The sequence below is a fragment of the Eutrigla gurnardus genome, assembly GCF_963514095.1.
Source record: "Eutrigla gurnardus genome assembly, chromosome: 7".
Lineage (NCBI taxonomy): Eukaryota > Metazoa > Chordata > Actinopteri > Perciformes > Triglidae > Eutrigla > Eutrigla gurnardus.
In genome coordinates, this window is record NC_139921.1 from 23,187,296 (window position 1) to 23,212,009 (window position 24,714).

The following is a 24,714-nucleotide window of genomic DNA, read 5'->3' on the forward strand; positions in this document are numbered from 1 at the left end:
ACGCTGCTGCTAGAATTCTTACAAAGACCAAAAAATGTGAGCACATTACACCAATTCTTAAATCCTTACATTGGCTCCCTGTATGTCAGAGGATTGATTTCAAAGTCCTCCTGCTCACATATAAATCACTACATGGTCTAGGGCCGAAGTATATCACTGATATGCTCCCACTAGATAAGACTTCTAGACCACTAAGATCTTCTGAGACCAATCTGTTAGTGATTCCCAGAGTAAACAACAATCACGGGAGAGCATCATTTAGTCACTATGCACCAAACGGCTGGAATAAACTTCCTGAAGATGTAAGACTTGCCCCAACTCTGACCACTTTTAAAACTAGACTGAAAACTTTTATGTTCACCATAGCTTTCTGCTAAATCTTTTAATGTCTGCACTGTTTTTAATTATTGCAAATATGTTTTTATTCTCCTTTCTTTCTGTAATGCATTTTAATTTTGCCTTTATTTTCTTTTAATTCTTTTCTTTTCACTTTATTGTATGACATGTCATGATGTGAAGCCATTTGAGTCTGCCTTGTGGATGAAATGTGCTATACAAATAAAGTTGCCTTGCCTTGCCTAAAAATAACACAGAGACACTGACTTCTTATAATCCACAGTTTTATTTTAGGATGGTATAACCTTTTTGAATGTATCAATCATTTAAAATGTTTATTTCGTAAAGTAATGAACATAAAGAAGATTATGGAAAATCAGCTTTCCTTCCTCTCGGACGTTTGTGCCGTTATCTTCACCGACTGCCTTCCTGTGTACCGAACCTGAACTGGTTTATTGAACACTGAGCCTCGGCACTGCAACCTTGTCTGTCTGCATGTGTGGGTCCTGTCTTCTCTGTCTGATGGATGGAGGTGAAGTTTCTGCAGAATCCTCCCTCAGTTTCACATCTCTGTATTATTATATTGTAATGTAGAAATATGGATTTTTATAAGATGAATCCAAAGCTTTAATTTTCTGCAGGCAGTAAAACCAGTTGATATGAAACCATTTCATTCTTTACTTCTCTTAATAAAATAAAACAACAAACACTTCATCATGTAATTCATCAGTGAAAGCTTTATTATTATAAAAAGACAGTTATTAAACACATCTACTTGCTGAGCTACACACATTACTCTCTAGCTACTTTACAGCAGTCACACAAGGCTTTATAGTTTCCTCTACAAACGTTGTCCTCAGATTGTTCAGAGCAGCAGGTGTGTTCCTCCTGCTCCCCCCATGCAGAGCTCCTGTCCTGGCCTCCATCCAGACCCTCTAGGCCTTACACTGGCTCCTGTGGAGGGACTGCATCTGGTTGTGGTTGTGATGGAGGACCTTGCAGGAGTACAGCTCTCCTGCCATCCAGCGCTCCTGGCTCAGGCTCAGGGTGCTGCTGCTGCTGTAGAGTCCGCTCTTCTCCTCCTCTGAGCTGCTCAGGACCCCCTCCGTCACCTCGGTGCCGTCCACCTCCCAGCTCACCACGGCTCCCTGAGGAGAGTAGCCGGTCAGCAGGCAGGCCAGCGTGGCCGAGCCCCCAGAGAGCTGCTCAGAGGAGGGGGGAAGCAGGGAGACTGAGGGCCGGATCATGGAGCCAGCTGGAGGGGAGAGCAGAGACACACGAGGAGCAGATTAACTTCCACTGTAGGAAAGACAGCTGAACATGACAGAGGTGACATTACTGAGGGTTAGCTGTGTGCATGATGCTGTGGTCACACAGAGACATGGGATGGAGGGAGGATTTAACAAATACAACGCTGACTGGAGTTCTGTCATTTACAGGAACCAATCTTCTCCTGCGGCTCTCCTCATTAAATCATTATAGAATCATATACAATGTGACTGAGGAGTCATTGGAATAGAAAAGTTTCATTAATCATCTGTAAACTGTAAGCAGTGAAAGACTTTGACATCTGTCTGTTTCACTTCCTTTTCATCACTTTGAACCAACGAACCGTGAACACAAACTGCAGCGACACTGAATGTACAATAAACCCTCTTATTTGTTTGATCAACATTAGATTTTATAACGTACAGCTAACACACTAACAGATGTTTCAATGTTACAAAATAAAATACTGCATCTACTTCACCAAAACATAATCTATAATAGGAAAATAATATGCAGTGTTTTCCTAAACTCCAATATCAGCCTAGATTAATGAATAATAAATATCCAAAAAGTATAAATGATCCAAAATAATGATTTGGTTCATCACATTTACTTTAAACAAAGCGATTATAATATTGAACGTTGTAGAAATCATAAATCTGTGATACTTACAGTTAACGATGAGTTTGGTTCCTCCACCAAAAGTCAACCACAGTGATACAACCTCGTTAAGTGGCCGTACAAAAACCTCCTGCACTGTGAACAAGCATCTGTCCACTGAAAACAGAGTTATTTTATAGTAAGAATGCATAATTAATCATTTATTTTCATTAAGTAATGATTTATCTCCTATTCCTTCAAAGTCTACATGTTTTTTAAGAATTTTATTGAATATTTTTAAATTTGAGATACAAATTTATCCACTGAGGAAACTCCCTGATATTTCTAATAATATAGAAATTATTATAAATAATTGAATCTACAAAATGTTTCAAATTATATCGATTCAAACTCATTGTATAAATGAATATTGATTATTTAATTTTGTTTTACTTTTCTACTCCAGACAGAGAAAAGATTACAGCCTCTTCATAAGTCATATTTTCAGTCTTATTTAAGTTCATACATGGTTAAATGAACATGATGCTTATAGATAATGATGATTTACAAAATCATACGATGAAAAAGTGAAATATCTGATAGATTTGCATTAAATCCTGTCAGTAAATGAACAGCAGACAAACGTTTCATACCAACCACGGTGAACACAAACGTATCCTATAATCCTCAACTGCACTTTTAATGTGAGTGTTTTCCTCTGTTCCATTAATATCCTCCATGTTGTTCATCCGAGCCGTATTCCTCCTGATTTCGTGTCCCACGTTGCCTTCAGTCTGTTGAGAGCAGAGAAATCATTTCCATAGAGAGGAGGCTTTGCATCGTCAGCTGATCCTCCAGTGAACTGAGAAGCTTTATAGTCCTGTGAGTTCAACACTGCAGGACTCAGATCTGTCAGTCAACACAGCAGAGACCACAACCACCATGACTCTCATCACCATCCTCATCTGGACGCTGGCCTGCTGCTGGTTTACAGGTTCGTTGGCTCGGCAACATCTCAAACACGACGACGCCTCGCCTTTTCTCTCCTTTCCTTCTGCTGATGAATGAATGATTTGTTTTGTCCTGCAGGATGCAGCGGTCAGGTGACTGTGACTCAGCCTCCAGTAGTGACATCTACTCCAGGATCCACTGTCGCTCTCACCTGTAAGACTAGTCAACCTGTTGGCACATATGATGATGGAGAAGAGGGTTTGTACTGGTATCAACAGAAATCTGGACAGCCTCCAAAGCTCCTGATATATGAAGTTAGCACACGTCAATCAGGAACACCATCTCGGTTTAGTGGCAGTGGAAGCAGCTCTGACTTCACTTTGACCATCAGTGGAGTTCAGGCTGAAGATGCAGCAGTTTATTACTGTCTGAGCGACCATGAGATAAATGATGCTTGGGTGTTCACACAGTGATTTAGAGCCGTACAAAAACCTCCTTCAGTGTGACTGAAGTGAGAACGGCCTGCTGCAGGTGCAGAGGGTTGTTGAAGAGACGGTGATGAGAATAACTGGTCCAGTGAACACAACACCAAGCAGAGTCACCAACCAGAACCACAATGACTCTAAATAAAACTGAAACAGACTCACAGACGCTCTTCCACATGCAGTTTTAAACTCATATTCTTATCAGTTCATTCAGTCTCTTTGAGAGTGAGCTGGTCAGGTTAAATTCTTCTCAGACTTTTACAATAAGTTATTAGTTATAATTTAAAAATCCAATTAATTTCATCCTCAAAATATAATGTTTTCTCTTCAAATAAACATACGACCATTAGCTTTCATTACCTTCAGGGAGTAGTACTAGTAGTTATAAAACCACTACATTCCATAGTCCTATTTGTAACCGTGATAACCTAATCTTTGTAAGTAACAGTTGCTCTAGGTTCGGGAGGAGCTAAGTGACACATTGACCACACATGGAAGCACCAGACAAGATAAGTGATAGGCAATAACCTTTACTAAAACATATTAAATGTATTGAAAACTGAAAATAAAATAGTTCCCCTTTTCAACCAGTTATCACAGAGGAATTAAACAATACCACTGTATTTGGCACGACAATTTCAACATGAATCATTTTACAGCGCTTTCACGATTTAACACACAACAACAATCCCATGAAACACACAGCTCACTTAGAATACAATAAAGTGTCCCGCTGTTGTGTCCTTTAATGTTCGTGGTCCTTTTTAAGTTCAGCTTGTCTGTGCTGTCTTCAATCCAGAATGCAGTGTAAATGTCTTCAATCCACAATGCAGTCTAAGTGTCTTCAATCCAGAATGCAGTGTAAGTGTCTTCAATCCAGAATGCAGTCTAAGGGTCTTCAATCCAGAATGCAGTGTAAGTGTCTCCAATCCAGAATGCAGTCTAAGGGTCTTCAATCCAGAATGCAGTGTAAGTGTCTTCAATCCAGAATGCAGTGTAAATGTCTTCAATCCAGAATGCAGTCTAAGGGTCTTCAATCCAGAATGCAGTGTAAGTGTCTTCAATCCAGAATGCAATGTTAGTGTCTTCAATCCAGAATGCAGTGTAAGTGTCTTCAATCCAGAATGCAGTCTAAGAGTCTTCAATCCAGAATGCAGTGTAAGTGTCTTTAATCCAGAATGCAGTGTAAGTGTCTTCAATCCAGAATGCAGTGTAAGTGTGTTCAATCCAGAATGCAGTATAAATGTCTTCAATCCAGAATGCAGTATAAATGTCTTCAATCCAGAATGCAGTGTAAGTGTCTTCAATCCAGAATGCAGTATAAATGTCTTCAATCCAGAATGCAGTGTAAGTGTCTTCAATCCAGAATGCAGTGTAAATGTCTTCAATCCAGAATGCAGTATAAATGTCTTCAATCCAGAATGCAGTGTAAGTGTCTTCAATCCAGAATGCAGTATAAATGTCTTCAATCCAGAATGCAGTGTAAATGTCTTCAATCCAGAATGCAGTCTAAGTGTCTTCAATCCAGAATACAGTATAAATGTCTTCAATCCAGAATGCAAGGTCCTTTAATAAGTCAGTAAGTCAACAAAAAGAAAATAGTCAAGTGTAGTCATTCAGAAGTCCTACCACACCGGTGAACTCCAAGTGTGAAAGAAAGGATAGGTGATCCTTCCTGCGGGATAAACCCTGTATCAGCTCTAATTCTCCTTCGTCAAGGAGAATTCAGAATCCAAATCCAAATCAAGTCATCCCAGGAAAAACCTAGCCTGTGTAAAACAAGGCTATTACTTCTAATGTCATGAATTCAATCTATGGCCATAATGAATATCATAACAAACTCTCAAAATACTATTGTAATTCAGTAGTATTCAACTCATGAATGCTTAGCTTTTTAACCATGAATTATGATTAATATTAAGTCATGAACTAGTCTAAATGACATCAAATCATATACATTCACATTCACATTCAAGCATATTTCAAGTACACATCAATGTTCTCCTTAACAGGCTACATATTAATATTAAACACCAGCAGCGGCCAATGACGCAGCTGCGCTGCACATGTACAGCATATAACACAAATGTACAGAAATATCCATCACACCTTGTTATAACTACAGCATGAACATTACTTTTATATAGTAGCAAAGCAACACATACTCTCCGTGACAGCACACGTTGCCTTCAGTCTGTTGAGAGCAGAGAAATCATTTCCATAGAGAGGAGGCTTTGCATCGTCAGCTGATCCTCCAGTGAACTGAGAAGCTTTATAGTCCTGTGAGTTCAACACTGCAGGACTCAGATCTGTCAGTCAACACAGCAGAGACCACAACCACCATGACTCTCATCACCATCCTCATCTGGACGCTGGCCTGCTGCTGGTTTACAGGTTCGTTGGCTCGGCAAAATCTCAAACACGACGCCTCGCCTTTTCTCTCCTTTCCTTCTGCTGATGAATGAATGATTTGTTTTGTCCTGCAGGATGCAGCGGTCAGGTGACTGTGACTCAGCCTCCAGTAGTGACATCTACTCCAGGATCCGCTGTCGGTCTCAACTGCAAGACTAGTCAACCTGTTCACGGTGGTAGTTATTTGCACTGGTATCAACACAAATCTGGACAGCCTCCAAAGCTCCTGATATATTTAGCTAGCAATCTTCAATCAGGAACACCATCTCGGTTTAGTGGCAGTGGAAGCAGCTCTGACTTCACTTTGACCATCAGTGGAGTTCAGGCTGAAGATGCAGCAGTTTATTACTGTCAGAGTTACCACGAGATAAACAGTGCTGCGGTGTTCACACAGTGATTTGTCGTCGTACAAAAACCTCCCTCAGTCAGACTGCAGAGAAGCTGAGCTGTTCCAGCAGGAACCTTCTGCAGCTGCTGAGGAGACACAGACCAGTGAACACAGAGCTGACACAAACCTCACCAAGCACACACATTACTGGGATCTCTGCCTCTCACTTCAAAGTATTATTTCTTAACATTTTCAGATATTTCTCCAGTTTCATTATCAGCCCAACCTTGGTTCAGAGTGATCGGGCCTCCAGCTGCAACCGTGTTGTTTCTGCTCCAATTCAGGGAAATTGTTTTTGATTTCATCTGAAAAAAAGGTCAAACCATTGTTTAGACAAACTACTGTCTGTTCTTGTGTCTTGGTGCTAAAAGCAGTGTGACCTGGAACATTTTATACTTTTAAAGAAGTGTTTATCTTTTTAGTATTTGTTATCCCTTAAAATGTATCAACTTTTAATTAAATGCAAACAGACCGTTAAAATGCAGGAGACAGGTTTCCTCCATCATGTGTAATATGCAGGTGAAGGTCACATGATCAGCTCCTGAAGAGAGTGTAACGTTAAACAAAAGCAGACAGGAAGGCCTGTCTTGAATGATCCTGATAAACTGAACCAGGACTTAACTGTGGGTATTTTGCTGTATGCAGATGATACTGCGCTGCTGGCTGAATCAGAAGATGATTTACAGATTATGTTACATTTATTAAAGACCTGGTGTTACAGATGGAGGCTGTCAATAAATCAGAGTAAAACACAGATAATTCATTTTTGGAAAAAAAGGGTTCCAAGAAGTGGGAACATTTTCACTTTCTGGAACATGACATTGGAATATGAATCTGAGTACAAATATTTGGGATTCCCTCTTGATGAATTTATGACTTACGAAAATGGAATTAAACTCTTGGCTGGTTCAGCTAGCAGAGCTTTGGGGTCTGTTGTTAACAAGTTACAAATATGTAAAGACCTGGGATATTCCACTTACTCTCAACTGTATGATGCATGTGTTTCTCCTATTATGAATTATGCTGCAGGGATATGGGGATTTAAAGAAAGGTCCATTTCAGATGCAGTACAAAACAGAGCTATACGTTGTTTTCTGGGCATTCATAAAGTTGCTGCTCAGGGTGACATGGGTTGGATTCCTGGATCAATAAGGAGGAAATGTGAAATGATTAGACTGTGGAATCGTTTCATTAATATGCCAGATAATAGGATCAGTAAGAAGGTTTTCCTTTGGAGTGAAGTTCAGAACGGTCCATGGGCTGCAGAGCTTCATGCTGTCTTCAGAGAAGCTGAACTACAGTATATCTATAGAAATCATTTATCATGCAGTGGAAACACAATTAGAGAAAAGTTACTCTTTGGATTTGAAGAAAAGTGGTTAAATGACATCTTGTTAAAACCGAAATATCGAACATATATTCAAATCAAACATAACTATGCTACTGAATTTAATGTAAAAGCAAACTTAGGGAGAAATCAAAGATCCTTGTGTGCTCAGTTAAGAACAGGAATCCTTCCTCTGGCCCTTGAAGTCGGCAGATTTAAAAACATCCCAGAGGAACACAGACTTTGTGAACTTTGTGACTTAGGAGAGGTAGAAAATGAATCTCATTTGATTTTATATTGTCCTTTTTATGATGAGCTGAGAATACCTTTTTTCAACAAAATGTTTATTCAGTATCCTGAAATGTTTTGGAGCACTGATGATGACAGGATTGAAGGGTTGTTTAATTTCAATGTTTTTTAAGTTAGCCTCTTTTGTTGCAAAAGCCTGGAAGAAACGTCAGGATGGTGTATTTTGTTAGTATTAGTGTTGTTAAGCATCTACTTTGGGTTTCTGGTCTTTTTGTTGTCTAATATTGGTGTCTTGTAAGCCCTTGTGGGCTGGGCATATTGATTATGCATGACACAATAATACATTTAATCAATCAATCAAAAATCAGTCTGTATCATGAAGACAATTCATCAAACGTCTCAGAGGAGGAAATCAGTCCCAACTGGACAAAACTTCTTGCTTCTTTTAGGATGAAGAGTCAAATGTTTTTTAAATAAACTTTCCTAACAGGAAGTGACTCAAATCTCAGCTGAAATGTGTCAGAGCTGCAAATAATTGAACCTGTTTCACACGGATGTTTGTGGAACGCTTGATGATGTTAAACTCATTCAAATTTCTATTGGAGAAAAAATCAGAATAATATTTTTGATTTGATTCATTTAACACAATTAAAATGCACAACAGAAACAGAGGAGACAAAACAAGGAGAGGCATGAAACCCATAGTGTCACACAGCGGTGAGGGGTGTCCTGTCTTGGGTTTTCTGTCTTGTGAATGTTTTATTTTGAAAAGTAACTCTCCTCTCGTTTCAGGTCACTTGCTCTTCCTCATGTGTCTCTGGTCTGACGTCATCCCTAATCCCTGATTGTTGTCCCCTGTGCTCCCCTCCCTGATGTCTATATAGTCTGTGTCTTCCCCTGTCTCCTTGCCAGAGTGTTTCGTCCCACGTATACGTCCAGCCCTTGACCACAGCTATCGTTCTCGACCAGGTTTTGTACATTCCAGAGTTTCAGGTTTTCCTGAAGATGAGTGATTTTTGGTTTTGTAATGTTTTAAGTTCCAGGTTCATAGTTAGATATTCTCGTAGTAGTGATTTACCTTAGTTTGTATTCTCGTCGTAGTTTTTGTCCTCCTCTTTTGGGAGCGTTTTCTGTTCTTTAGCCCTGTTAGCGATATTGTTATATTCCTCCCTTGCTGGAGCATTTTCTGTTCTTGAGTTCTTCCTAGTGTTAGTGTTGATATTCCTTTTCGTAGTCTCGTGCCCTCCCTTTTGGAGAGTTTTTACGTTCTAGAGTTATTCATAGAGTAAGAGTAGTTAATCCTTTTGTAGCCCCGTATCCTCCCTTTTGGAGCGTTTTCTGTTTATTAAAGTTCATAGATTAGTCCTCGCTAGAGTAGACGATTAGTTAGCCTTTTCTTTTGTATCCTCCCCTTCGGAGTGCTTTTCAGTTTCGGTGTTTGTTGCGTCCGCTGCCTACCCTTTCCCTTCCCCGTCTCTCCCTTTTTCCTGAAGTCAGGGATCAAGCATTTCATAGCCGAATTTCGTTGTCACTCTGTTTATTGGAATCTTGCAAAGTCTGTGAATAAAAGCTTGGTTCTACTGTCCTCACTCTGCGCCTGAGTCCTCCTTCAAGTCCAGTCCTGACACATAGGAGCTTACAATAATATCATATATTATAAAATCAGTAACAAAATAGATCAGAGACATATAAAGCAGAATATGATTTCATAATCCAACTATCGATGACCCACTATCCTGCACCCCCAACATCATTGCTGTGGCCCGATCCTGCAGATTTGCCCTCTACAATATCCGCAGGATTCGGACTTTCCTCACAAAGGATGTAATGCAACTCCTGGTCCAAGCACTGGTCATCTCCCGCCTTGACTACTGCAACTCTCTCCTGCGATTAAACCATTGCAGCGTATCCAGAACGCTGCAGCACGCCTTATCTTCAATCTACCCAAATTCTCCCATGTGACCCCCCTCCTCCGTGACCTCCACTGGCTCCCTGTTGCAGCACGCATCCAATTCAAGACGATGGCACTGGCCTTCAGGGCCATCAATGGAACAGCACCCATCTACCTTCAAACACTGGTCAAACCTCATGCCCCGAAGCGAGCACTTCGACTCTACATAGCATGACCCACTAACAGCCCAAGGATAAGCGGTAGACAATGGATGGATGGATGGATGGATGGATTGGATTAACATGATTGATCCCCCAAATCCATCAGTGTCACATCTGGAGCATCTCCATTAACAGCCAGCAGAGGGCAGCATGCAACTATTTATCAGTACAAAGGCCTTTGGGAAAGTTGACAAAGACAGAAACAGCAGAGAGGTGAGAAACAGAGAGTCACCAGTTTCTTCATGTTCTGAATCAGTCCACAGGGAGATGTAGCCTCTACTTCCTCCACCTCCTCTCTCCCTTTCACTTCCACAACCACAGCTGGGCCCAAACGGGTTTTGCATGATTTGAATGCATCGCTGCTCCTCGCAGTTTTAAGTTCTCGTGTCACCGTGAGTCTGAACTGTTTTCTCGTACTCACACTGAAAACTGCTTCAGGATGATGTTGCCAATAACTCTGATTGTCATGCTGGGTTTTCTGAGTCAGGGTGAGAGGTTTTGAAAACATATGTGATCATTTTTGCAGCTGATGTCTTCTCATGTTTGTGTCCAATTTTCTCTTCAAATGTCACAGTGAAATAAACATACGACCATCTCCTCTACTAACAGATGTATTAGATACTGAAAATATCAAGACGGTATTTTTCATGTTGAATTAAAAAGAAATACAAACACAGGCTCATTATGATCAGTTTTATTTAATGATGGTTTATGGTTCATGCTACATTCTTGATGAATCGTTTCTCTTTGTGTGAAACAAATAAAACTCAGAGAAATCATTCCCATAGAGAGGAGGCTTTATTTATTGAATTATTTGTTTATTTAATAGGGACAGTACATATTTATGGACATCAGTTTAAATACACAATGTAAATACTCGATAGTACAATGGCTAGTTTTCATCTATTGTACCCAGGCAGAAAACATAGAAACCATAAAAACAAAGTAACATACATACAACACCCTCATATTTAATCTGAGGGTCAAGACAAACACTAACAACAACAGACAATACAAGATGCAACAGGACATGTGAGTGACACACATAATGAAGTGTGTGATGCAGTTAAAAGTGAGTGCAGCTTTGATTTTCCCTGAGCCACAATTTTAAATGAGTCTTAAAGTTCATAAACGTGGGACGGTCCCGTATTATGAGGGGCAGGCAATTTGCATCGTCAGCTGATCCTCCAGTGAACTGAGAAGCTTTATAGTCCTGTGAGTTCAACACTGCAGGACTCAGATCTGTCAGTCAACACAGCAGAGACCACAACCACCATGACTCTCATCACCATCCTCATCTGGACGCTGGCCTGCTGCTGGTTTACAGGTTCGTTGGCTCGGCAACATCTCAAACACGACGCCTCGCCTTTTCTCTCCTTTCCTTCTGCTGATGAATGAATGATTTGTTTTGTCCTGCAGGATGCAGCGGTCAGGTGACTGTGACTCAGCCTCCAGTAGTGACATCTACTCCAGGATCATCTGTCACTCTCACCTGTAAGAATATATTCTTAATATATAAGATATATTACGCTAGCACACGTTACTCAGGAACACCATCTCGGTTTAGTGGCAGTGGAAGCAGCTCTGACTTCACTTTGACCATCAGTGGAGTTCAGGCTGAAGATGCAGCAGTTTATTACTGTCAGAGTGAGCACAGTGGCAATGTGTTCACACAGTGATTTGTCGCCGTACAAAAACCTCCCTCAGTGTGACTGAAGTGAGAACGGCCTGCTGCAGGTGCAGAGGGTTGTTGACGAGACGGTGATGAGAATAACTGGTCCAGTGAACACAACACCAAGCAGAGTCACCAAGCAGAACCACAATGACTCTAAATAAAACTGAAACAGACTCACAGACGCTCTTCCACATGCAGTTTTAAACTCATATTCTTATCAGACTAGCACATTTTTTCAATTTATTATTAACATAATATAAAAATCCATTCATTTTCTTCTTCAAAATATAGTATTCTCTTCAAATGTCACAGCAAAATAAACATACGACTATTAGCTTTCATTTTTTGCAGGGAGTAGTACTAGTAGTTGTACTCTTTAAAAATGCCATCTCCTCGTTACCACCTCTAAACCCATGTCATGCTAACGATCTTGTAAACATCTTTAATTACAAAATTCTGAATGTCATAGATGTCATTGCACCTGCTACGGTTAAAACAATTTCTGGTAAGCAAAAGGCACCCTGGAGAAAAGCTGCTGTTGTGACAGCCCAGAGAAGAGAGTGCAGGAAGGCTGAACGAATCCTCTCGGAGTACTAAACTTCATATTCACCATGACATCTATAAAGAGAGCCTCCGGGCCTACAATTTAGTCTTAAAAAGTGCGAGAGAAACATTCTTCTCCAATATCATAAACAACAACACTAATAAGGCGAAAACCCTATTTGCAACTGTTGACAGACTGACCAACCCCCCAACACAAATACCAGCTAAACTCCATTCCACGCAGAAATGCAATGAGTTTGCATTCTTTTATACTAATAAAATTGAAGGCATCAGACGCGCCATCAATATCTCAAACAAAAAAGTTGGATCACCACCCTGTTCAGGCAAAAGTAACACAGCAATGATTGCAAGCTTTAATGCCATAGACTCTAAAACTCTAGTGGAAACGGTGACAAATCTAAAATCATCCACCTGCTGCCTTGATGCTTTACCTACCAACTTTTTTAAGAATGTTTTTGACTGCCTATCAATAGACGTATTGCAACTAGTTAATAACTCCATTCAATCAGGCAATTTCCCAAAGGCCTTCAAAACTGCAGTCATTAAACCTCTTCTAAAAAAGCGGAGCCTAGATGCCTCTATTATCAACAACTACAGACCAATTTCAAATCTACCCTTCATAAGTAAAATAATTGAGAAAGTTGTCCTCCAACAACTAAATCACTTCCTGGCTTCAACTGGCTGCCACAACAACTTCCAGTCAGGATTTCAACCTTTTCATAGCACCGGGACGGCCCTTTTTAAATTTGTAAATGACATCCGTCTTAACACAGACTCTGGCAAAACTTCAATATTAATGCTATTAGACCTCAGTGCTGCATTTGACACTGTCGACCACTCAATACTTTTGGACAGGTTGGAAAACTGGGTGGGGCTCTCAGGCACAGTCTTAAGCTGGTTCAAGTCATATCTACAAGATAGGAACTATTTTGTTTCCATTGGCGGCTTTGTATCAGAACCTACCAATGTAACGTGTGGAGTCCCCCAAGGTTCAATCTTGGGGCCGACTTTATTCAACATCTACATGCTCCCACGAGGACAAATCATGCAAAATAATAACATTGACCACCATTGCTATGCCGATGACACCCAAATCTATGTAGCACTATCACCAAACGACTATCGCCCCATAGATCTTCTGTGCCAGTGCATTGAGCAAGTCAAAGACTGGATGTGCCAAAACTTCCTACAACTAATTGAGGACAAAACTGAGATAATTGTTTTTGGTGCTAAAAAAAAGGTTTAAAGTAATTCAACACCTTCACTCTCTGTCCTTGAAAACCTCAAACAAAGCCAGAAATCTTGGGGTTGTTATGGATTCTGATTTACATTTCGACAGTCACGTTAAATCAGTAACAAAATCAGCCTACTATCACCTCAAAAATGTAGCAAGACTTAGAGGGCTCATGTCAGCTCAAGACTTAGAAAAACTTGTACATGCCTTTATTACTAGTAGGCTAGACTACTGTAATGGTCTCTTTGCAGGTCTTCCGAAAAAAAACAAAAACTGTCAGGCAGCTACAGCTTGTTCAGAACGCTGCTGCTAGAGTTCTTACAAAGACCAAAACATGTGAGCACATTACACCAATTCTTAAATCCTTACATTGGCTCCCTGTATGTCAGAGGATTGATTTAAAAATCCTCCTGCTCACATATAAATCACTATATGGTCTAGTACCGAAGTATATCACTGATATGCTCCCACTACATAAGACTTCTAGACCACTAAGATCTTCTGAGACCAATCTGTTAGTGATTCCCAGAGTAAACAACAATCACGGGAGAGCATCATTTAGTCACTATGCAACAAATAGCTGGAATAAACTTCCTGATGATGTAAGACTTGCCCCAACTCTGACCACTTTTACCACCATGTTTTTATTCTCCTTGTCTTTCTGTAATGCATTTTAATTTCTCCTTTATTTTCTTTTAATTCTTTTTTTTTCACTTTATTGTATGACATGTCATGATGTGAAGCACCTTGGGTCTGCCTTGTGGATGAAATGTGCTATACAAATAAAGTTGCCTTGCCTTGCCTAAAAATAACACAGAGACACTGACTTCTTATAATCAGTTTTATTTTAGGACGGTATAACCTTTTTGAATGTATCAATCATTAAAAATGTATATTTCGTAAAGTAATGAACATAAAGAAGATTATGGAAAATCAGCTTTCCTTCCTCTCGGACGTTTGTGCCGTTATCTTCACCGACTGCCTTCCTGTGTACCGAACCTGAACTGGTTTATTGAACACTGAGCCTCGGCACTGCAACCTTGTCTGTCTGCATGTGTGGGTCCTGTCTTCTCTGTCTGATGGATGGAGGTGAAGTTTCTGCAGAATCCTCCCTCAGTTTCACATCTCTGTATTATTGTATTGTAATGTAGAAATATGAATTTTTATAAGTTGAATCCAAAGCTTTATTTTTCTGCAGGGAGTAGAACCAGTTGATATGAAACCATTTACTTCTTTACTTCTCTTAATAAAATAAAACGCCAAACACTTCATCATGTTATTCATCAGTGAAAGCTTTATTATTATTATAAAAAGACAGTTATTAAACGCACACATCTACTTGCTGAGCTACACACATTACTCTCTAGCTACTTTACAGCAGTCACACAAGGCTTTATAGTTTCCTCTACAAACGTTGTCCTCAGATTGTTCAGAGCAGCAGGTGTGTTCCTCCTGCTCCCCCCATGCAGAGCTCCTGTCCTGGCCTCCATCCAGACCCTCTAGGCCTTACACTGGCTCCTGTGGAGGGACTGCATCTGGTTGTGGTTGTGATGGAGGACCTTGCAGGAGTACAGCTCTCCTGCCATCCAGCGCTCCTGGCTCAGGCTCAGGGTGCTGCTGCTGCTGTAGAGTCCGCTCTTCTCCTCCTCTGAGCTGCTCAGGACCCCCTCCGTCACCTCGGTGCCGTCCACCTCCCAGCTCACCACGGCTCCCTGAGGAGAGTAGCCGGTCAGCAGGCAGGCCAGCGTGGCCGAGCCCCCAGAGAGCTGCTCAGAGGAGGGGGGAAGCAGGGAGACTGAGGGCCGGATCATGGAGCCAGCTGGAGGGGAGAGCAGAGAAACACGAGGAGCAGATTAACTTCCACTGTAGGAAAGACAGCTGAACATGACAGAGGTGACGTTACTGAGGGTTAGCTGTGTGCATGATGCTGTGGTCACACAGAGACATGGGATGGAGGGAGGATTTAACAAATACAACGCTGACTGGAGTTCTGTCATTTACAGGAACCAATCTTCTCCTGCGGCTCTCCTCATTAAATCATTATAGAATCATATACAATGTGACTGAGGAGTCATTGGAATAGAAAAGTTTCATTAATCATCTGTAAACTGTAAGCAGTGAAAGACTTTGACATCTGTCTGTTTCACTTCCTTTTCATCACTTTGAACTAACGGACCGTGAACACAAACTGCAGCGACACTGAATGTACAATAAACCCTCTTATTAGTTTGATCAACATTAGATTTTATAACGTACAGCTAACACACTAACAGATGTTTCAATGTTACAAAATAAAATACTGCATCTACTTCACCAAAACATAATCTATAATAGGAAAATAATATGCAGTGTTTTCCTAAACTCCAATATCAGCCTAGATTAATGAATAATAAATATCCAAAAAGTAGAAATGATCCTAAATAATGATTTGTTTCATCACATTTACTTTAAACAAAGCGATTATAATATTGAACGTTGTAGAAATCATAAATCTGTGATACTTACAGTTAACGATGAGTTTGGTTCCTCCGCCAAAAGTGTACCACAGTGATACAACCTCGTTAAGTGGCCGTACAAAAACCTCCTGCACTGTGAACAAGCATCTGTCCACTGAAAACAGAGTTATTTTATAGTAAGAATGCATAATTAATCATTTATTTTCATTAAGTAATGATTTATCTCCTATTCCTTCAACGTCTACATGTTGTTTTTTAACAATTTTATAGCATATTTTTAAATTTGAGAGACAAATCTATCCACTGAAAACACTTTTTCTAATAATATAGAAATAATTATATTTAATGGAATCTACAAAATCTTTCAAATTATATGGATTTAAACTAAAAATAAAAAAAATAAATAATTATATGATTTTTTTTTTTACTTTTTTACTCCAGACAGAGAAATGATGACAGCCTCCTCATAAGTCATATTTTCAGTCTTATTTAAGTTCATACATGGTTAAATGAACATGATGCTTATAGATAATGATGATTTACAAAGTAATTTGATGAAAAAGTGAAATATCTGATAGATTTCATTAAATCCTGTCAGTAAATGAACAGCAGACAAACGTTTCATACCAACCACAGTGAACACAAACGTATCCTTAAATCCTCAACTGCACTTTTAATGTGAGTGTTTTCCTCTGTTCCATTAAGATCCTCCATGTTGTTCATCCGAGCCGTATTCCTCCTGATTTCGTGTCCCACGTTGCCTTCAGTCTGTTGAGAGCAGAGAAATCATTTCCATAGAGAGGAGGCTTTGCATCGTCAGCTGATCCTCCAGTGAACTGAGAAGCTTTATAGTCCTGTGAGTTCAACACTGCAGGACTCAGATCTGTCAGTCAACACAGCAGAGACCACAACCACCATGACTCTCATCACCATCCTCATCTGGACGCTGGCCTGCTGCTGTTTTACAGGTTCGTTGGCTCGGCAACATCTCAAACACGACGCCTCGCCTTTTCTCTCCTTTCCTTCTGCTGATGAATGAATGATTTGTTTTGTCCTGCAGGATGCAGCGGTCAGGTGACTGTGACTCAGCCTCCAGTATTGACATCTACTCCAGGATCATCTGTCACTCTCACCTGTAAGAATAGTCAGCCTGTTTACAGTGGTAAATATGTGTATTTGTCCTGGTATCAACAGAAATCTGGACAGCCTCCAAAGCTCCTGATATATTCGACTAGCTATATTCAATCAGGAACACCATCTCGGTTTAGTGGCAGTGGAAGCAGCTCTGACTTCACTTTGACCATCAGTGGAGTTCAGGCTGAAGATGCAGCAGTTTATTACTGTCAGAGTGTCCACTATATAAACAGTGGCTATGTGTTCACACAGTGATTTGTCGCCGTACAAAAACCTCCTTCAGTGTGACTGAAGTGAGAACGGCCTGCTGCAGGTGCAGAGGGTTGTTGAAGAGACGGTGATGAGAATAACTGGTCCAGTGAACACAACACCAAGCAGAGTCACCAAGCAGAACCACAATGACTCTAAATAAAACTGAAACAGACTCACAGACGCTCTTCCACATGCAGTTTTAAACTCATATTCTTATCAGACTAGCACATTTTTTCAATTTATTAGTCATAATATAAAAATCCATTCATTTTCTTCTTCAAAATATAGTATTCTCTTCAAATGTCACAGCAAAATAAACATACGACTATTAGCTTTCATTTTCTGCAGGGAGTAGTACTAGTAGTTGTACTCTTTAAAAATGCCATCTCCTCGTTACCACCTCTAAACCCATGTCATGCTAACGATCTTGTAAACATCTTTAATTACAAAATTCTGAATGTCATCGATGTCATTGCACCTGCTACGGTTAAAACAATTTCTGGTAAGCAAAAGGCACCCTGGAGAAAAGCTGCTGTTGTGACAGCCCAGAGAAGAGAGGCAGGAAGGCTGAACGAATCCTCTCGGAGTACTAAACTTCATATTCACCATGACATCTATAAAGAGAGCCTCCGGGCCTACAATTTAGTCTTAAAAAGTGTGAGAGAAACATTCTTCTCCAATATCATAAACAACAACACTAATAAGGTGAAAACCCTATTAGTAACTGTTGACAGACTGACCAACCCCCCAACACAAATACCAGCTAAACTCCATTCCACGCAGAAATGCAATGAGTTTGCATTCTTTTATACTAATAAAATTGAAGGCATCAGACGCGCCATCAATATCTCAAACAAAAAAGTTGGATCACCACCCTGTTCAGGCAAAAGTAACACAGCAATGATTGCAAGCTTTAATGCCATAGACTCTAAAACTCTAGTGGAAACGGTGACAAATCTAAAATCATCCACCTGCTGCCTTGATGCTTTACCTACCAACTTTTTTAAGAATGTTTTTGACTGCCTATCAATAGACGTATTGCAGCTAGTTAATAACTCCATTCAATCAGGCAATTTCCCAAAGGCCTTCAAAACTGCAGTCATTAAACCTCTTCTAAAAAAGCGGAGCCTAGATGCCTCTATTATCAACAACTACAGACCAATTTCAAATCTACCCTTCATAAGTAAAATAATTGAGAAAGTTGTCCTCCAACAACTAAATCACTTCCTGGCTTCAACTGGCTGCCACAACAACTTCCAGTCAGGATTTCAACCTTTTCATAGCACCGAGACGGCCCTTATTAAAGTTGTAAATGACATCCGTCTCAACACAGACTCTGGCAAAACTTCAATATGAATGCTATTAGACCTCAGTGCTGCATTTGACACTGTCGACCACTCAATACTTTTGGACAGGTTGGAAAACTGGGTGGGGCTCTCAGGCACAGTCTTAAGCTGGTTCAAGTCATATCTACAAGATAGGAACTATTTTGTTTCCATTGGCGACTTTGTATCAGAACCTACCAATGTAACGTGTGGAGTCCCCCAAGGTTCAATCTTGGGGCCGACTTTATTCAACATCTACATGCTCCCACTAGGACAAATCATGCAAAATAATAACATTGACCACCATTGCTATGCCGATGACACCCAAATCTATGTAGCACTATCACCAAACGACTATCGCCCCATAGATCTTCTGTGCCGGTGCATTGAGCAAGTCAAAGACTGGATGTGCCAAAACTTCCTACAACTAAATGAGGACAAAACTGAGATAATTGTTTTTGGTGCTAAAAAAGAAAGGTTTAAAGTAATTCAACACCTTCACTCTCTGTCCCTGAAAACCTCAAACAAAGCCAGAAATCTTGGGGTTATTATGGATTCTGATTTACATTTCGACAGTCACATTAAATCAGTAACACAATCAGCCTACTATCACCTCAAAAATGTAGCAAGACTTAGAGGGCTCATGTCAGCTCAAGACTTAGAAAAACTTGTACATGCCTTTATTACTAGTAGGCTAGACTACTGTAATGGTCTCCTTGCAGGTCTTCCGAAAAAAACTGTCAGGCAGCTACAGCTTGTTCAGAACGCTGCTGCTAGAGTTCTTACAAAGACCAAAACATGTGAGCACATTACACCAATTCTTAAATCCTTACATTGGCTCCCTGTATGTCAGAGGATTGATTTCAAAGTCCTCCTGCTCACATATAAATCACTACATGGTCTAGGACCGAAGTATATCACTGATATGCTCCCACTACATAAGCCTTCTAGACCACTAGATCTTCTGAGACCAATCTGTTAGTGATTCCCAGAGTAAACAACAATCACGGGAGAGCATCATTTAGTCACTATGCACCAAATAGCTGGAATAAACTTCCTGAAGATGTAAGACTTGCCCCAACTCTGACCACTTTTAAAACTAGACTGAAAACTTTTATGTTCACCATAGCTTTCTGCTAAATCTTTTAATGTCTGCACTGTTTTTAATTATTGCAAATATGTTTTTATTCTCCTTTCTTTCTGTAATGCATTTTAATTTTGCCTTTATTTTATTTTAATTCTTTTTTCTTCACTTTATTGTATGACATGTCATGATGTGAAGCACTTTGAGTCTGCCTTGTGGATGAAATGTGCTATACAAATAAAGTTGCCTTGCCTTGCCTAAAAATAACACAGAGACACTGACTTCTTATAATCCACAGTTTTATTTTAGGATGGTATAACCTTTTTGAATGTATCAATCATTTAAAATGTTTATTTCGTAAAGTAATGAACATAAAGAAGATTATGGAAAATCAGCTTTCCTTCCTCTCGGACGTTTGTGCCGTTATCTTCACCGACTGCCTTCCTGTGTACCGAACCTGAACTGGTTTATTGAACACTGAGCCTCGGCACTGCAACCTTGACTGTCTGCATGTGTGGGTCCTGTCTTCTCTGTCTGATGGATGGAGGTGAAGTTTCTGCAGAATCCTCCCTCAGTTTCACATGTCTGTATTAATGTATTGTAATGTAGAATTATGGATTTTTATAAGATGAATCCAAAGGTTTAATTTTCTGCAGGCAGTAAAACCAGTTGATATGAAACCATTTAATTCTTTACTTCTCTTAATAAAATAAAACACCAAACACTTCATCATGTAATTCATCAGTGAAAGCTTTATTATTATAAAAAGACAGTTATTAAACGCACACATCTACTTGCTGAGCTACACACATTACTCTCTAGCTACTTTACAGCAGTCACACAAGGCTTTATAGTTTCCTCTACAAACGTTGTCCTCAGATTGTTCAGAGCAGCAGGTGTGTTCCTCCTGCTCCCCCCATGCAGAGCTCCTGTCCTGGCCTCCATCCAGACCCTCTAGGCCTTACACTGGCTCCTGTGGAGGGACTGCATCTGGTTGTGGTTGTGATGGAGGACCTTGCAGGAGTACAGCTCTCCTGCCATCCAGCGCTCCTGGCTCAGGCTCAGGGTGCTGCTGCTGCTGTAGAGTCCGCTCTTCTCCTCCTCTGAGCTGCTCAGGACCCCCTCCGTCACCTCGGTGCCGTCCACCTCCCAGCTCACCACGGCTCCCTGAGGAGAGTAGCCGGTCAGCAGGCAGGCCAGCGTGGCCGAGCCCCCAGAGAGCTGCTCAGAGGAGGGGGGAAGCAGGGAGACTGAGGGCCGGATCATGGAGCCAGCTGGAGGGGAGAGCAGAGACACACGAGGAGCAGATTAACTTCCACTGTAGGAAAGACAGCTGAACACGACAGAGGTGACGTTACTGAGGGTTAGCTGTGTGCATGATGCTGTGGTCACACAGAGACATGGGATGGAGGGAGGATTTAACAAATACAATGCTGACTGGAGTTCTGTCATTTACAGGAACCAATCTTCTCCTGCGGCTCTCCTCATTAAATCATTATAGAATCATATACAATGTGACTGAGGAGTCATTGGAATAGAAAAGTTTCATTAATCATCTGTAAACTGTAAGCAGTGAAAGACTTTGACATCTGTCTGTTTCACTTCCTTTTCATCACTTTGAACTAACGGACCGTGAACACAAACTGCAGCGACACTGAATGTACAATAAACCCTCTTATTTGTTTGATCAACATTAGATTTTATAACGTACAGCTAACACACTAACAGATGTTTCAATGTTACAACATAAAATACTGCATCTACTTCACCAAAACATAATCTATAATAGGAAAATAATATGCAGTGTTTTCCTAAACTCCAATATCAGCCTAGTTTAATGAATAATAAATATCCAAAAAGTATAAATGATCCAAAATAATGATTTGGTTCATCACATTTACTTTAAACAAAGCGATTATAATATTGAACGTTGTAGAAATCATAAATCTGTGATACTTACAGTTAACGATGAGTTTGGTTCCTCCACCAAAAGTCCACCACAGTGATACAACCTCGTTAAGTGGCCGTACAAAAACCTCCTGCACTGTGAACAAGCATCTGTCCACTGAATACAGAGTTATTTTATAGTAAGAATGCATAATTAATCATTTATTTTAATCAAGTAATGATTAATCTCCTATTCCTTCAACTTCTACATGTTTTTTAATAATTTTTTTGCATATTTTTAATTTTGAGATACAAATCTATCCACTGAAAACACTTTTTCTAATGATATAGACATATTTATAATTTATTGAATCTACAAATACTTTCAAATTATATATATTTGGGATTTTTTGGAACTTATTGAATCAATTAAGATTCATTATTTAATTTTGTTAAACTTTTTTTTTTACACCAGACAGAGAAATGATGCCAGCCTCCTCATAAGTAATATTTTCAGTCTTATTTAAGTTCATACATGGTTAAATGAACATGATGCTTATAGATAATGATGATTTACAAAATCATATGATGAAAAAGTGAAATATCTGATAGATTTCATTAAATCCTGTCAGTAAATGAACAGCAGACAAACGTTTCATACCAACCACAGTGAACACAAACGTATCCTTAAATCCTCAACTGCACTTTTAATGTGAGTGTTTTCCTCTGTTCCATTAAGATCCTCCATGTTGTTCATCCGAGCCGTATTCCTCCTGATTTCGTGTCCCACGTTGCCTTCAGTCTGTTGAGAGCAGAGAAATCATTTCCATAGAGAGGAGGCTTTGCATCGTCAGCTGATCCTCCAGTGAACTGAGAAGCTTTATAGTCCTGTGAGTTCAACACTGCAGGACTCAGATCTGTCAGTCAACACAGCAGAGACCACAACCACCATGACTCTCATCACCATCCTCATCTGGACGCTGGCCTGCTGCTGTTTTACAGGTTCGTTGGCTCGGCAACATCTCAAACACGATGCCTCGCCTTTTCTCTCCTTTCCTTCTGCTGATGAATGAATGATTTGTTTTGTCCTGCAGGATGCAGCGGTCAGGTGACTGTGACTCAGCCTTCAGTAGTGACATCTACTCCAGGATCATCTGTCACTCTCACCTGCAAGACTAGTCAGCCTGTTTACGGTGGTGATCGGTTGTCCTGGTATCAACAGAAATCTGGACAGCCTCCAAAGCTCCTGATATATTACGTTAGCACACGTCAATCAGGAACACCATCTCGGTTTAGTGGCAGTGGAAGCAGCTCTGACTTCACTTTGACCATCAGTGGAGTTCAGGCTGAAGATGCAGCAGTTTATTACTGTCAGAGTCTCCACTATATAAACAGTGCTTGGGTGTTCACACAGTGATTTGTCGTCGTACAAAAACCTCCTTCAGTGTGACTGAAGTGAGAACGGCCTGCTTGCAGGTGCAGAGGGTTGTTGAAGAGACGGTGATGAGAATAACTGGTCCAGTGAACACAACACCAAGCAGAGTCACCAAGCAGAACCACAATGACTCTAAATAAAACTGAAACAGACTCACAGACGCTCTTCCACATGCAGTTTTAAACTCATATTCTTATCAGTTCATTCAGTCTCTTTGAGAGTGAGCTGGGGAGGTTCAATTCTTCTCAGACTTTTACAATAAGTTATTAGATATGATTTAAAAATCCAATTAATTTCATCCTCAAAATATAATATTTTCTCTTCAAATAAACATACGACCATTAGCTTTCATTTTCTGCAGGGAGTAGTACTAGTAGTTATAAAACCACTACATTCCATAGTCCTATTTGTAACCAACCTCATCTTTGTAAGTAACAGTTGCTCTAGTTTTGGGAGGAGCTAAGTGACACATTGACCACACATGGAAGCACCAGACAAGATAAGTGATAGGCAATAACCTTTACTCAAACATATGAAATGTATTGAAAACTGAAAATAAAATAGTTCCCCTTTTCAACCAGTTATCACAGAGGAATTAAACAATACCACAGTATTTGGCACGACAATTTTAATATTAATAATTTTACAGCGCTTTCACGGTTTAACACACAACAACAATCCCATGAAACACACAGCTCACTTAGAATACAATAAAGTGTCCCGCTGTTGTGTCCTTTAATGTTCGTGGTCCTTTTTAAGTTCAGCTTTTCGGTGCTGTCTTCAATCCAGAATGCAGTATAAATGTCTTCAATCCAGAATGCAGTATAAATGTCTTCAATCCAGAATGCAGTGTAAGTGTCTTCAATCCAGAATGCAGTGTAAGTGTCTTCAATCCAGAATGCAGTGTAAGTGTCTTCAATCCAGAATGCAGTCTAAGTGTCTTCAATCCAGAATGCAGGGTCCTTTAATAAGTCAGTTAGTCAACAAAAAGAAAATAGTCAAGTGTAGTCATTCAGAAGTCCTACCACACCGGTGAACTCCAAGTGTGAGAGAAAGGATAGGTGATCCTTCCTGCAGGATAAACCCTGTATCAGCTCTAATTCTCCTTCGTCAAGGAGAATTCAGAATTCAAATCCAAATCAAGTCATCCCAGGAAAAAACCTAGCCTGTGTAAAACAAGGCTATTACTTCTTATGTCATGAATTCAATCTATGGCCATAATGAATATCATAACAAACTCTCAAAATACTATTGTAATTCAGTAGTATTCAACTCTTGAATGCTTAGCTTTTTAACCATGAATTATGATTAATATTAAGTCCTGAACTAGTCTAAATGACATCAAATCATATACATCACATTCACATTCAGGCATATTTCAAGTACACATCAATGTTCTCCTTAACAGGCTACATATTAATATTAAACACCAGCAGCGGCCAATGACGCAGCTGCGCTGCACATGTACAGCATATAACACACATGTACAGAAATATCCATCACACCTTGTTATAACTACAGCATGAACATTACTTTAAT

General features: G+C 40.0%; 2 pseudogenes and 1 gene segment (V, D, J or C); all 3 read right to left on the reverse strand.

Annotated features, from left to right (window-relative positions):
- Window positions 1–1,076: 1,076 nt before the first annotated feature.
- Window positions 1,077–2,880, reverse strand: LOC311015793 (Ig kappa chain C region, B allele pseudogene; annotated as a pseudogene). Its single transcript, XR_014599480.1, has 3 exons — window positions 2,859–2,880; window positions 2,278–2,382; window positions 1,077–1,591 (listed from the first exon to the last, which is right to left on the reverse strand). The product of XR_014599480.1 is annotated as an Ig kappa chain C region, B allele pseudogene (transcript).
- A 12,042-nt stretch (window positions 2,881–14,922) lies between these two features.
- Window positions 14,923–17,011, reverse strand: LOC311015792 (Ig kappa chain C region, B allele pseudogene; annotated as a pseudogene). Of its 2 annotated transcripts, none has more exons than XR_014599481.1 (3): window positions 16,690–17,011; window positions 16,108–16,212; window positions 14,923–15,421 (listed from the first exon to the last, which is right to left on the reverse strand). The product of XR_014599481.1 is annotated as an Ig kappa chain C region, B allele pseudogene (transcript). The 2 variants fall into 2 exon arrangements; XR_014599482.1 differs by having other exon boundaries at window positions 16,686–17,010.
- A 3,584-nt stretch (window positions 17,012–20,595) lies between these two features.
- Window positions 20,596–22,768, reverse strand: LOC311015791 (Ig kappa chain C region, B allele-like). The segment is given in 3 exons: window positions 22,446–22,768; window positions 21,814–21,918; window positions 20,596–21,127 (listed from the first exon to the last, which is right to left on the reverse strand).
- Between the last annotated feature and the right edge of the window lie 1,946 nt (window positions 22,769–24,714).